The sequence below is a fragment of the Salarias fasciatus genome, unplaced genomic scaffold (assembly GCF_902148845.1).
Source record: "Salarias fasciatus unplaced genomic scaffold, fSalaFa1.1, whole genome shotgun sequence".
Taxonomy (NCBI): Eukaryota; Metazoa; Chordata; class Actinopteri; order Blenniiformes; family Blenniidae; genus Salarias; species Salarias fasciatus.
The window spans coordinates 14,934-29,663 of record NW_021941349.1 but is presented as its reverse complement, the minus strand read 5'-3'; the positions used below and the strand labels follow the sequence as shown (position 1 = coordinate 29,663).

General features: G+C 52.6%; 1 long non-coding RNA gene across 1 annotated transcript; it reads right to left on the bottom strand.

The window, feature by feature from the left end:
* Window positions 1–1,096, bottom strand: LOC115384868 (uncharacterized). The gene is made up of 4 exons (XR_003930971.1): window positions 811–1,096; window positions 384–613; window positions 128–303; window positions 1–51 (listed from the first exon to the last, which is right to left on the bottom strand). It is a non-coding gene; the product is annotated as an uncharacterized LOC115384868 (long non-coding RNA).
* Between the last annotated feature and the right edge of the window lie 13,634 nt (window positions 1,097–14,730).

The following is a 14,730-nucleotide window of genomic DNA, read 5'->3' as shown; positions in this document are numbered from 1 at the left end:
AAGTCGGCCACACACTTGTTGCAGGAGGAGCAGTGCTTCGACTTGGAGCCTCTGGAAGAGAAGCGGCGTCACTCCCGACCTCTGACCTCTGACCTGAGAACCCGCCGCCCCGGAGAACCCGACTCACACGTCCACCTGGCACAGGAAGCAGTGGCAGTTCTCGATGACGTGGGCGCGGCGGGTCCGGTCGAAGGCGGGCGGCGGGCCGCGGTCGGCCTTCAGCCGGACGTTCCGGTCCGCCGGGTCCACGGAGACGGCCAGGACGTGGACCAGCAGGTGGGCGGAGAACGTGACGCCCGTGCACTGGCGCCGGGATCAGGAAGCCAACCCCGGAGCCTGACCCCCGACCCCTGACCTCCGGCCCGAGCCGGGACCAAGGATACGATGTACCCGGCGGGGATCCAGTGCGCCGGCAGCAGCGGCACGAAGACGCCGAAGCCCGCCACGGCGAAGAAGACGTAGAGCAGCCAGGCCAGCAGCTGCAGGGGGTGGGGGGGCCAGCTCCAGCCGTTGGTCCGGGAGCAGCGCCGGCCCGGACCGGGACCCGGACCCGGACCCGGACCGGGACCCCGCCGGCTCCGTCCGGTTCGGAGTCCGGCCGCACACTTCCATCCTGAGCCAAAACACACACACACACACACACACACACACACACACACACACACACACACACACAGTCCCTGTGTTTACCTGCGACTTTCAATCCTCTAGAATCTGAACACACATAAATAATTAAAAACACTAGAAGAGCAGTACTGAACCGGGCCTCAGCAGACCTCACCCTGAACCGGCCGCAGGGTCGACGCTCACCTGGTTCTCACGGGTCCTCCGGTCCTCCGGTCATCTCAGCCCTGAGCCCGGGCCTGAGCGGCGGCGTGGAGCTGTGGAGGAGAGCCACGGAGTGAAACCGGCCAACAGGGGCCTCAGACCCGCTCCAGGCTCCCGTCTTTGTCGGCGAACTGGGGTTTCAGGTCTCTCTCTGGCGGGGCTCGGGTCTCTCTCTGGCGGGGCTCGGGTCTCTCTCTGGCGGGGCTCGGGTCTCTCTCTAGCGGGGCTCGGGTCTCTCTCTGGCGGGGCTCGGGTCTCTCTCTGGCGGGGCTCGGGTCTCTCTCTGGCGGGGCTCGGCTCTCTCTGGCGGGGCTCGGGTCTTTCTCTGGCGGGGCTCGGGTCTCTCTCTGGCGGGGCTCGGCTCTCTCTGGCGGGGCTCGGGTCTCTCTCTGGCGGGGCTCGGGTCTCTCTCTGGCGGGGCTCGGCTCTCTCTGGCGGGGCTCGGGTCTCTCTCTGGCGGGGCTCGGGTCTCTCTCTGGCGGGGCTCGGGTCTCTCTCTGGCGGGGCTTGGGTCTCTCCGGAGCTCCTCCGTTAGCTCAGCCGATAGCCGCTGTTAGCCGCCGCTAGCCGCTGTTAGCCGCCGCTAGCTGCTGTTAGCCGCCGCTAGCTGCTGTTAGCCGCCGCTAGCTGCTGTTAGCCGCACCGCGCGGCTCGGTGTTGCCTCTTCGGCGGAGCGGCAGCGGGCCGAGGCTGCCCGTCACCGGGGAACGCTGGAGTTTTTAACGGAGATCTCCAGTTTAATCATTTCATGGACCCGTTAGCATGTTAGCATGTTAGCATGTTAGCATCACCCTCCGTCTCCAGCGCCGTACGCCGTTTCCATGGTGACGGAGTCGCACGCTTCTCATTGGCTAGTCACACAGGTTCCGCCCACGACATGACTGAGCGGGAAGAATGACCAGCAGGGGGCGCAGCTGCACAACCAGAGGAGAACAGAACATAGAACACGAGCAGTGAGTAGCATTGAGAAGGGTCTGTCTGCGCCTGCAAGACAGAGGCTGTAGTGGGTGTGTGGTGTAGTGGTGTAGTGGTGTAGTGGGCGTGTGGTGTAGTGGTGTAGTGGGCGTGTGGTGTAGTGGTGTAGTGGGCGTGTGGTGTAGTGGGCGTGTGGTGTAGTGGTGTAGTGGGAGAGTGGTGTAGTGGTGTAGTGGGCGTGTGGTGTAGTGGGCGTGTGGTGTAGTGGTGTAGTGGGAGAGTGGTGTAGTGGTGTAGTGGGTGTGTGGTGTAGTGGGTGTGTGGTGTAGTGGGCGTGTGGTGTAGTGGGTGTGTGGTGTAGTGGGTGTGTGGTGTAGTGGTGTAGTGGGCGTGTGGTGTAGTGGGTGTGTGGTGTAGTGGTGTAGTGGGCGTGTGGTGTAGTGGGCGTGTGGTGTAGTGGGTGTGTGGTGTAGTGGTGTAGTGGGCGTGTGGTGTAGTGGGTGTGTGGTGTAGTGGTGTAGTGGGCGTGTGGTGTAGTGGGCGTGTGGTGTAGTGGTGTAGTGGGAGAGTGGTGTAGTGGTGTAGTGGGTGTGTGGTGTAGTGGGCGTGTGGTGTAGTGGGTGTGTGGTGTAGTGGGTGTGTGGTGTAGTGGTGTAGTGGGCGTGTGGTGTAGTGGGCGTGTGGTGTAGTGAGTGTGTGGTGTAGTGGTGTAGTGGGCGTGTGGTGTAGTGGGCGTGTGGTGTAGTGGGTGTGTGGTGTAGTGGTGTAGTGGGCGTGTGGTGTAGTGGGCGTGTGGTGTAGTGGGTGTGTGGTGTAGTGGTGTAGTGGGTGTGTGGTGTAGTGGGCGTGTGGTGTAGTGGGTGTGTGGTGTGTGGTGTAGTGGGCGTGTGGTGTAGTGGTGTAGTGGGAGAGTGGTGTAGTGGTGTAGTGGGTGTGTGGTGTAGTGGTGTAGTGGGCGTGTGGTGTAGTGGGTGTGTGGTGTAGTGGGCGTGTGGTGTAGTGGTGTAGTGGGCGTGTGGTGTAGTGGGCGTGTGGTGTAGTGGGAGAGTGGTGTAGTGGTGTAGTGGGTGTGTGGTGTAGTGGGCGTGTGGTGTAGTGGGTGTGTGGTGTAGTGGGTGTGTGGTGTCGTGGTGTAGTGGGCGTGTGGTGTAGTGGGCGTGTGGTGTAGTGGGTGTGTGGTGTAGTGGTGTAGTGGGCGTGTGGTGTAGTGGGCGTGTGGTGTAGTGGGTGTGTGGTGTAGTGGTGTAGTGGGCGTGTGGTGTAGTGGGCGTGTGGTGTAGTGGGTGTGTGGTGTAGTGGGTGTGTGGTGTGTGGTGTAGTGGGCGTGTGGTGTAGTGGTGTAGTGGGCGTGGTGTGTAGTGGGTGTGGTGTAGTGGGCGTGTGGTGTAGTGGGGGTGTGTGTGGTGTAGTGGGCGTGTGGTGTAGTGGGCGTGTGGTGTAGTGGTGTAGTGGGCGTGTGGTGTAGTGGTGTAGTGGGCGTGTGGTGTAGTGGGCGTGTGGTGTAGTGGTGGTGGTGTAGTGGTGTAGTGGGCGTGTGGTGTAGTGGGCGTGTGGTGTAGTGGGCGTGTGGTGTAGTGGTGTAGTGGGCGTGTGGTGTAGTGGGCGTGTGGTGTAGTGGTGTAGTGGGTGTGTGGTGTAGGGTGTGTGGTGTAGTGGTGTAGTGGGGTGTGGTGTAGTGGGCGTGTGGTGTAGTGGCGTGTGGTGTAGTGGTGTAGTGGGCGTGTGGTGTAGTGGGGCGTGTGGGTGTAGTGGGCGTGTGGTGTAGTGGTAGTGGGCGTGTGGTGTAGTGGGAGAGTGGTGTAGTGTGTAGTGGGCGTGTGGTGTAGTGGTGTAGTGGGCGTGTGGTGTAGTGGGTGTGTGGTGTAGTGGGGCGTGTGGTGTAGTGGTGTAGTGGGTGTGTGGTGTAGTGGGCGTGTGGTGTAGTGGGCGTGTGGTGTAGTGGGCGTGTGGTGTAGTGGTGTAGTGGGCGTGTGGTGTAGTGGGCGTGTGGTGTAGTGGTGTAGTGGGTGTGTGGTGTAGTGGGTGTGTGGTGTAGTGGTGTAGTGGGCGTGTGGTGTAGTGGGCGTGTGGTGTAGTGGGCGTGTGGTGTAGTGGTGTAGTGGGCGTGTGGTGTAGTGGGCGTGTGGTGTAGTGGGCGTGTGGTGTAGTGGTGTAGTGGGCGTGTGGTGTAGTGGGAGAGTGGTGTAGTGGTGTAGTGGGCGTGTGGTGTAGTGGTGTAGTGGGCGTGTGGTGTAGTGGGTGTGTGGTGTAGTGGGGCGTGTGGTGTAGTGGTGTAGTGGGTGTGTGGTGTAGTGGGCGTGTGGTGTAGTGGGCGTGTGGTGTAGTGGTGTAGTGGGTGTGTGGTGTAGTGGGCGTGTGGTGTAGTGGGTGTGTGGTGTAGACTACACACTTGACAATTTCCACCTCTCACAGCAGAAGTGAAGTAAAAGAAGAAGAATTTCGGACCGTATGCAGACTGTGAGTGTCAGCGTATTTTATTTATTTATAGTTGTAGCAAGTAAGATTTATCAATTACATGAAACAGAACCAGGCCAGCCTGTTGGTGAGGAAACTCAGGAAACTTTTAGAGGGAGTTAACGTTATTTGCCTGTTTGATAAGTGACAAAATGTTACATCGTAGTTGTTTTATGCTAATTAAAAGGGGTGGCTTAAGGAGGTGAGTCTAAGCTAACGCCGGTCGGTGTTGTAACATAGCGAGCAGAAACACATTTTTCTCAGCGTGGTCCAGTGCAGCAGTTTAAAATGATTAATAGCATCATATCGGTAATTATTATCACCAGCTGGAGGGTGACATGAACTGGCCCTATCAGTGAATTGACAGTTTGTCCGCAAGCATTTGTGATGTACCATTAGTTTGGTTAAAGTTGTTCATATTTACAGTCAGTCGTGTACTTCCTACAGTCACAGAAGTTACAGTTTCTTAATTAATTAAAGCTGCAAGCGGCATTGGACGGGACCGAGCCCTCTGGCAAGGTGGCCTGACTGAGGCCGTCCTGGTTCCTTGATGACTGAAGTCCAGGTCACTGGGAACGTTGCTCCTCCATAAACATCCATTTTCATGACGTGAGCTCATTTTCTGTTTTAAATTGGCTTTTATTTTGAAGGAAATTTAGACTTGTGTTTTGGAAAAGTAGTACATGCTTCCACTAACAGTGTTTAACCCGAAATTATGAACCTGTTTTGTTAAAAATGTCACTTTTTGCAAAAATGTGACTTCTCCTATCCACTAACATGGAGTTGTTAGCATCTCCCACACACTAACATGTAGCTGTTAGCATCTGTCTTCCACTAACATCTAACTGTTAGTATCGAGTACGAGTGACGAACCCAATCGTGCAGTGGGAGCATTTCCCCAACAGTCAGATTTATAAAATCGCAGTGTCCGCCTGGCATAAGCGAGCGGAGACGACGGCGTTCCCCTTTGCACTGGTTGCTATGGGCGACGGACCCGGATGTTGGCCAAATGGGAATCGGGTTATACACAAACACCCTTACACACCTGCACCTACACACATAAACAATAAGTACAAACAAGGATAAGAGATTAAAAGATATAAGAAATGTGCTGATTAAAAGAAAGAGGTGTGTGCAGAGCAGAATAAAAGAAAAATAAGATTGCTTAGATAATAAAAGTGTTGTCCGGAGAAATAGAACCTATGCAGCACATTGCTGTGAGTTTTCTCTGTCAGCCAGGGAGAACCGGCTCGTGGCGGCCCAGCGTTCATAGCGACGTCGCTTTTTGATCCTTGGATGTCGGCTCTTCCTGTCATCGTGAAGCAGAATTCACCAGGCGTTGGATTGTTCACCCACTAATAGGGAACGTGAGCCGGGTTTAGACGGTCGTGAGACAGGTTAGTTTTACTCTACTGATGAGGTGTTGCAATAGTAATCCTGTGAGATAAGTAAAGAGTGATAGCTTGTGGCAGGAATGATTTCCTGTGTCTGTCCTAGTGACAGCAGAGCGGCATCAGTCTGTTGGAGAAGGAGCTCAGCTGTCTGTCCAGTGTGTGGTGGAGAGGGTGGTCAGGGTTATCCATGATGGATAACAGTCTGTTCAGTGTCCTGGCCTGACAGAGAAACGGGCGACTCTGGCTTTATTCTTAAGATGATAAAAAACAATCTTAGTTATATTTTTAATGGGTAGAATAAAATTTAGCTCAGAGTCAAAAATCACGCCCAGGGTTTTAACTGATTGTTCTGGTTTAAAATCTGATCATTTAGGTAAAAGTTTCTCTCTCTGACCTTCGGGACCGAAAACTAAAACCTCAGTCTGGTCCTGGTGGAGCTGCAGGAAATTCACTGCATCCATGACTTGATGTCTGAAATACAGTTCAAAAGGGTTTCTATTGGCCCGGAGTCACCAGGAGACACGGCCATGAACAGCTGAGTGTCGTCAGCGTAACCATGGAAACTGATGAACAGCTGAGTGTCGTCAGCGTAACCATGGAGACTGATGAACAGCTGAGTGTCGTCAGCGTAACCATGGAAACTGATGCCGTGTCTCCTGATGACGTCTCCCAGAGGAAGCATGTAGAGGTTAAAAAGTATGGGACATGAAAATGAGCCTTGGGGAACCCCACACCTAATTTCATGGGTTCCTGAGGAACAAGTATCCAGACTTACATGAAAACATGGATCTGTGAGAAAAGAACTGAACCAGGTAAGAACAGTACCAGAGAGGCCCACCAGGTGACTCAGTCTGTTTATTAAAATATGATGGTCTACTGTGTCAAAAGCAGCACTCAGGTCCAGCAGAACCAACACTGAGTTGAGCATACCTGGAATGTTGTGTGCGTTCCATGCCTGCACAACCCTGCTAAATCCAATTTGGCTCAATTGGCGTGCCAAGTTTGAGACACAGAAACTTGTCATGTTGTCCTCCATGTTGATGGCTTCCTGGTCTTGGAGATGTACTCGGGCTTGTTTCAAAGGGTAGTTAACCCTATTATTCACCTCTGGCCAAATCCTTTCCACTCTGAGATTCTGTGGACAACAAAACATGTTTTCAGATTAGAAGGAGTAACACTGTGGCAGGCCCACGTATAGTGAGGCTGGGTCCGCCCAGACCTTATGCTCCCTGAGAATATGGTTATGGGTTCATACAATGCATTTTAGATTTCTCTGCCACAAAATGTGGCGGACAAATCCCATCCATGATTTGCACAAAGACTTTAACAGTAGCTATAGGAAAGCTTCACCCTGGTTGATGTTGTTTGGCGGTATGGTTCCCTGCTGAGGTTGTGTCTGTATCCCGACAGCGTTTCTTGCATGTACAGGCACATGTAAAACTCCTTGCCATGATCAACCCGGATTTGGTCCCACATCCCATTGTCATTTACCGCAGATCTGAAAAAAAGTGGAGAATTTTAATTGCACATCAGCAAATATTAAAGGAGTGCATTACATTGAGTGAATAGACAAAGTACAGATCACACCACAGCAGTCCAGTTTTGATAGTTAGCCTCACCATAATTGCCATAAAAGTCAAATTTTGTGCATCTGCTGCCTGCCTGTGTGTGTGTATGTCTGCAGAAGCGTTCAAATAAAATATAACTTAGGTAATTGTTATGAGGCTAACAATATGTTGACCCCTGTGTGTGGTTATGTTAAAAGTATTCATTTTTATGTCTTTATATTTTGTGGATTTTCTCACCTGTAAACTTCATCATAAATTACAAGGTTGTTTTTGGTCGGCATGGTGGATTGAGCCACAGTTTTGCTGCTGTAACCATCAACTGCCAAGACATGTGTCGCTCCAAACATCCCAAGCTTTTCATTTTGATCCACGTGAAGTTTATGGCCCATATATTCAGCATGGTAAGGGATGGGGTTAAGATTACGTGCACCCTAAAAAAATGGGGAAAATTTGATCAACAACTTGTTTACTCAAAATTTCGTTGAATCGTTGGGTCTAACCGTACCTGACGTCTCAGTTCATGGTATGGCTGATGAATCTCTCGTAGAACTCCCCCAACCCGACATTCTCCTGCACTATTCCCAGCGATGACAGGTAGCCAGTCATGAATTTGCGACCATGTGATGAGCCCGTCTGTTCGACGTAACAAGACACAAAACGTCAGTGACGAATGTACACTAATCCCACAGGCTTGTCAGACCCAAGCAGGCAATAACTTCACTGGCCGAGCGGCGGAATAATAAAACAGACAGCTCGGACTCCTACATACAGTAATGCTATAAAACAACGGAGGCTGCGCGGTCAGTTTGTGTTCCAGCCACAGCGATGCTAATGTTAGCTAGCCGAGTATAGCTCCTGGAGTGTAATGTTCAATAATCAGTCTGAGTGTCCGAGTTCAGGAACTTTAATGAATGAATGAATTCAGACAGGAACACATGCAGGAGCTTCCCTCCGTTGCTACTGGAAACATTGCCCCTGCGCATGTCTGTACGACGGCTCTCAGAGCTTACGATCAAAGATCACCGCGTAGCCTTAGCTAGTCCCTACTCCTGGACATTACATGGAGACATAGAGAGACGTAGCTAGCTAGCTAGCAACTGTCAAACGTAACGTCAGAAAAACAGGACCTACCTCATATATGGAACTGACCACAGCCCTCTCCAGGTCTGCATCAGCAACATGGCGTTTCCGCCTGAGGTTGTGTTGGATGCAGAAACGTCTGACACTCATTGCAGAGCATCTCTGTGCACCCATCTCCAGCAGCTTCCCCGAGATTTCTGCGTGGGTCTCGCCAGCTTCGAACAACTGCTCAGTTACATCTGCATATTGTTCTAGTGCGGCCATAATGGAACACTCGCCTTCCCTCTCTGTGAACAGGTTTCAAGATCCGCACGGTTAAACACTGGCCTCGCGGAAAAAAGTCAACAACTTCCGGGTTACAAAAAATCGAAAATGATAAAAACCAAAAACGAATTCAACAAAAATCCCCTTTCTCTCATATTTTATTTTTAACTTAAGAACAAAATCACAACAGCGAAAAACAGCCCATGATTTGTTTTTCGATTTTTAATTTGCAAATGAGTAACTGAATAACGGGTCGTTATCCGTTATTCCGATATTTGAGTTTAAATCGGATATGGAATGAACGAATGGTACACGGAAGCCTTTCCTGCTGCGCTCTGCGCCGCAGACCTGGACCGTGGAGAGGAGGACAGTCCTGCTGTCTTCTGGGTTCATCCAGTCAATAAAAGAAGGAAGCAGCACGGTGTTTTCCGTCATCTTGTTGGTGAACTGCTGGACAGTGCCCACCATCACGTCAATCTCTACCCCCCCCCTCTCTCTCTCTCTCTCTCGCCCCCTCTCCCTGTGTGTTTATCTGAAAAGGAAAACCGAAAAGCAACATAATTCGTTATTTTACTTTATTTTAATTTGAAAATTGACTGGATTCTCTTAGTGCTGGACAAAATTTCGATATCAATGCATACCGCAGTATATTTTCATTCAATAACGGTGATATGAGTTTTAAACTCATTTCCGATATAGTGCATTACAGTCTGCGTTTCACAATAATAATAATAATAATAATGCATTGGTTTTATATAGCGCTTTTCAGGACACTCAAAGACACTTTACATTGCATATCATTGATTGCTGTTCACGGCGCCGCCGATTCAAGCCGAACGGAAAGCGCCGCAAGAGAGTGATAAAGGAGTACTCGTTAGAGATAATGCATTTTTTTTGAATCCGAGTATAACCCGAGCATCGTCCGTCATTATTCGTCCTGCTGATGGGAGACCACTGGTCATTCGTTCTGCTCCATGCTGGACTGAGACGACCGGATCCTTGTCAGAGAACCAATCAGTGCTGGTAAATTAAAAACTAGGTTTTTTATTTCATTGTAGCTGCATTGTGCCTGAGGAAAACCTTTTAAAGTCGAAATGTCGCGCGACTGTGCACGCTCGGGTTTTTTTTTTTTTCGGGGTTTTTAAGTTTCGTTTTCCCTCGTGGTTTTGTTTTCCCTTGTTTTCTCTTATTTTTCATATTAATCTGGGCTTGTGCTCCAGCGGGAGGCTGGGATCTGTGGGACAGAGATGATAACTGGACCCAGGTCCACTACGATCGGCGCTGCAGCCGGACAGGACCAGGAAGCTCAGCAGGGGGGATCAGAGGCTTCCCGGGACACCGGGGAGGTTCCGGTGGGGACCGTGGGGGGAGGCAGTCCCAACCCAGGAAGGCCTGCTCCTTTCCTTGGACTCCAGCTGGAGTCCGGACAACAAGTATAGAGAAGCTGTATGTAAATTCATTCATATCATGTTCTGTCTCAATAAAAATACTTGTTCTGTAAATAGTTCTTTTACTATTGTGACAAAAAAAAATGTTCAAGTCTTTATTCTGAGGCTGTTGTGTGAATGAATAATCATTTATATAACTTTAAAATGTTCCCGTTCTGACTAAAATAAAATATAAACTTGTACATTGTGTCACTGAAAAGGTTCTGTAAATAGTTTTCAAATAAAGAACAAATATAGCAACTTCTGAGCAATCCATATCAGTTTCAGACTTAAAGCTGGTGTCCGGAGTTTCCGTTTGTTTCCAACGTATGAATCATTCTTCAGCAGAGCTTCAGTGTGTCAGTCTGGTTCATACTACAATATAATATCAGCATAAAGCAATATAAACATGTATTTATGAGCCCCGCCTTCGTCTCATAGACCCCCATGTTATCCGAGAAAGCGCCGGTCAGCGTCAGCCAATAGACTTCGAGCTTCCGCCTTGTCCTGCTGTCAGTCAAAGTGTGGAGCAGCCAGAGAGCACGTCGCTCGCCCAGCAGGGGAGAGTTAGCTCTGCAGCAGATATATCCACCGTCTGCTGAACATCCACCGGAAACAGCTCAACATGGAGGATGCTGCAGGACTGGAGGCTCTCATTTTCACCCCACGGATAATAGCGTGCACAATTAAGGGGGCGTGGCTTGGTCGCTCATGAAAGCAGAGGGAGGGGAACCTCCAGACATTGGATTAAAAAAAACCCTCTCTCTTTCAAAACTCCGGACACGAGCTTTAAAAGAGTGTGCCAATTTCTTCCCCACCCCATTTCCGGTTAAACCACGCCCACTTCCGGTTTAGGCCACGCCCCCTCCGAGTACAGATATGGATACAGATCATTTGGATGGGTAAACAGATACAGATAGTGGTGTACTCGCTCATCCCTATTTTCTAACATTCATATACCCAGCAAATTTGGGGGCCAATACTTTGAATGTGATCCCATCTTTAACCTCCCTGTAATTCCTGAGTTCAGCAGGTTATGAAGCCAATGCAGAAAGAAATGCTGTCCACTGACTCTCAGTATCACACGAGAAAGCAGGGCTTCGGACATGACGGTTATCACACTCGCTTAAGGCAAAAAATATGCAGTGTACTTTTATTTAGTCAAAGACGTTCCCTTGACTAAGGTCTGTGATTTTACAACTGAGATTTATTTACAGAAATTTTACATTAATTACTTAATTAATTACACAAATATAGAAAATACACCAACTCCCAATTACCTGCTTCTGTACGTTCAGCTGTAAAATCTCAGAAAGACTCCTCTGCATGTTTACCTCCATGGTTTTATTTCTAAAGGCAGTCACGTTCTCCTGACTTGCCAAGTTTGGTTAGCTTGATGATGGCAGTCATGTTCATTGACTTCTTTACAATTGTTGTCAGATTGTTGACTGCACATACTGTAAGAGTGTCATACTGATTTTTTTTTATAACAGTGATCTTGCAAAGCAGCTGCTTCCAGGTCCCTGGACTGAAAAAACAGGGAAAGACATCGAGGTAAATGTCTTTAAAGGACCTGTATCCTGCTTCTTCAGCTCGTCCAAACCCTAGAAATGTCACTAACATGGTCATAGTTTATTTTTGGCGCAAAGGAAAAGTCATTTTGTGTGAAATAAAAGATTTTCTGGGGCTAATTCTGAAACCCGGAAGAGAAAACGCTCCGTTTCACTGAAGTCCCGCCTCTCCCCCTGTGGACTTTGACTGACAGCTACTTCAACCAATCAGAGCTTCAAAACAAATACGCTAGCTAGCTTTAGCTCTTTAGCTCTAGCTTCTCTACACACAAAGACACGCGGAAACGTCTCTTCCTGTGAGAAACTCACCGAGCGCAGACCCTTCAGACCCTCCAGACCCTTCAGACCCTCCAGACCCTCCAGACCCTCCAGACCCTCCAGACCCTCCAGACCCTTCAGACCCTCCAGACCCTCCAGACCCTCCAGACTCTTCAGACCCTCCAGACCCTCCAGACTCTTCAGACCCTTCAGACCCTCCAGACCCTCCAGACCCTTCAGACCCTCCAGACCCTCCAGACCCTCCAGACCCTCCAGACTCTTCAGACCCTTCAGACCCTCCAGACCCTCCAGACCCTCCAGACCCTTCAGACCCTCCAGACCCTCCAGACCCTCCAGACCCTTCAGACCCTCCAGACCCTCCAGACCCTCCAGACTCTTCAGACCCTCCAGACCCTCCAGACTCTTCAGACCCTCCAGACCCTCCAGACCCTTCAGACCCTCCAGACCCTCCAGACCCTCCAGACCCTCCAGACTCTTCAGACCCTTCAGACCCTCCAGACCCTCCAGACCCTCCAGACCCTCCAGACCCTTCAGACCCTTCAGACCCTCCAGACCCTCCAGACCCTTCAGACCCTTCAGACCCTCCAGACCCTCCAGACCCTTCAGACTCTTCAGACCCTCCAGACCCTCCAGACCCTCCAGACCCTCCAGACTCTTCAGACCCTCCAGACCCTCCAGACCCTCCAGACCCTTCAGACCCTCCAGACCCTCCAGACCCTCCAGACCCTTCAGACCCTTCAGACCCTCCAGACCCTCCAGACCCTCCAGACCCTCCAGACCCTCCAGACCCTTCAGACCCTCCAGACCCTCCAGACTCTTCAGACCCTCCAGACCCTCCAGACCCTCCAGACCCTCCAGACCCTCCAGACCCTTCAGACCCTCCAGACCCTTCAGACCCTTCAGACCCTCCAGACCCTTCAGACCCTTCAGACCCTCCAGACCCTCCAGACCCTCCAGACCCTTCAGACTCTTCAGACCCTCCAGACCCTCCAGACCCTCCAGACCCTCCAGACCCTTCAGACCCTCCAGACCCTCCAGACCCTCCAGACCCTCCAGACCCTCCAGACCCTTCAGACCCTTCAGACCCTCCAGACCCTCCAGACCCTTCAGACCCTCCAGACCCTCCAGACCCTCCAGACCCTCCAGACCCTCCAGAGCCTTCAGACTCTTCAGACCCTCCAGACCCTCCAGACCCTCCAGACCCTCCAGACCCTCCAGACCCTCCAGACCCTCCAGACCCTTCAGACCCTTCAGACCCTCCAGACCCTCCAGACCCTCCAGACCCTTCAGACCCTCCAGACCCTCCAGACCCTCCAGACCCTTCAGACTCTTCAGACCCTCCAGACCCTCCAGACCCTCCAGACCCTTCAGACCCTTCAGACCCTCCAGACCCTCCAGACCCTCCAGACCCTCCAGACCCTCCAGACCCTTCAGACCCTCCAGACCCTCCAGACCCTCCAGACCCTTCAGACCCTCCAGACCCTCCAGACCCTCCAGACCCTTCAGACCCTCCAGACCCTCCAGACCCTTCAGACCCTCCAGACCCTCCAGACCCTTCAGACCCTCCAGACTCTTCAGACCCTCCAGACCCTCCAGACCCTTCAGACCCTCCAGACCCTCCAGACCCTTCAGACCCTCCAGACCCTCCAGACCCTCCAGACCCTTCAGACCCTCCAGACCCTTCAGACCCTCCAGACCCTTCAGACCCTCCAGACTCTTCAGACCCTCCAGACCCTTCAGACCCTCCAGACCCTCCAGACCCTTCAGACCCTCCAGACCCTTCAGACCCTCCAGACCCTTCAGACCCTCCAGACCCTCCAGACCCTCCAGACCCTTCAGACCCTCCAGACCCTCCAGACCCTCCAGACCCTCCAGACCCTTCAGACCCTCCAGACCCTCCAGACCCTCCAGACCCTTCAGACCCTCCAGACCCTCCAGACCCTTCAGACCCTCCAGACCCTCCAGACCCTTCAGACCCTCCAGACTCTTCAGACCCTCCAGACCCTCCAGACCCTTCAGACCCTCCAGACCCTCCAGACCCTTCAGACCCTCCAGACCCTCCAGACCCTCCAGACCCTTCAGACCCTCCAGACCCTTCAGACCCTCCAGACTCTTCAGACCCTCCAGACCCTTCAGACCCTCCAGACCCTCCAGACCCTTCAGACCCTCCAGACCCTTCAGACCCTCCAGACCCTTCAGACCCTCCAGACCCTCCAGACCCTCCAGACCCTCCAGACCCTCCAGACCCTCCAGACCCTTCAGACCCTCCAGACCCTCCAGACCCTCCAGACTCTTCAGACCCTCCAGACCCTTCAGACCCTCCAGACCCTCCAGACCCTTCAGACCCTCCAGACCCTTCAGACCCTCCAGACCCTCCAGACCCTCCAGACCCTCCAGACCCTCCAGACCCTTCAGACCCTCCAGACCCTCCAGACCCTCCAGACCCTCCAGACCCTCCAGACCCTCCAGACCCTTCAGACCCTCCAGACCCTTCAGACCCTCCAGACCCTTCAGACCCTCCAGACCCTCCAGACCCTCCAGACCCTCCAGACCCTCCAGACCCTCCAGACCCTTCAGACCCTCCAGACCCTCCAGACCCTCCAGACCCTCCAGACCCTTCAGACCCTCCAGACCCTCCAGACCCTTCAGACCCTCCAGACCCTCCAGACCCTCCAGACCCTCCAGACCCTCCAGACCCTTCAGACCCTCCAGACCCTCCAGACCCTCCAGACCCTCCAGACCCTTCAGACCCTCCAGACCCTTCAGACCCTCCAGACCCTCCAGACCCTCCAGACCCTCCAGACCCTCCAGACCCTCCAGACTCTTCAGACCCTCCAGACCCTCCAGACCCTCCAGACCCTCCAGACCCTCCAGACTCTTCAGACCCTCCAGACCCTCCAGACCCTCCAGACCCTCCAGACCCTCCAGACCCTCCAGACCCTCCAGACTC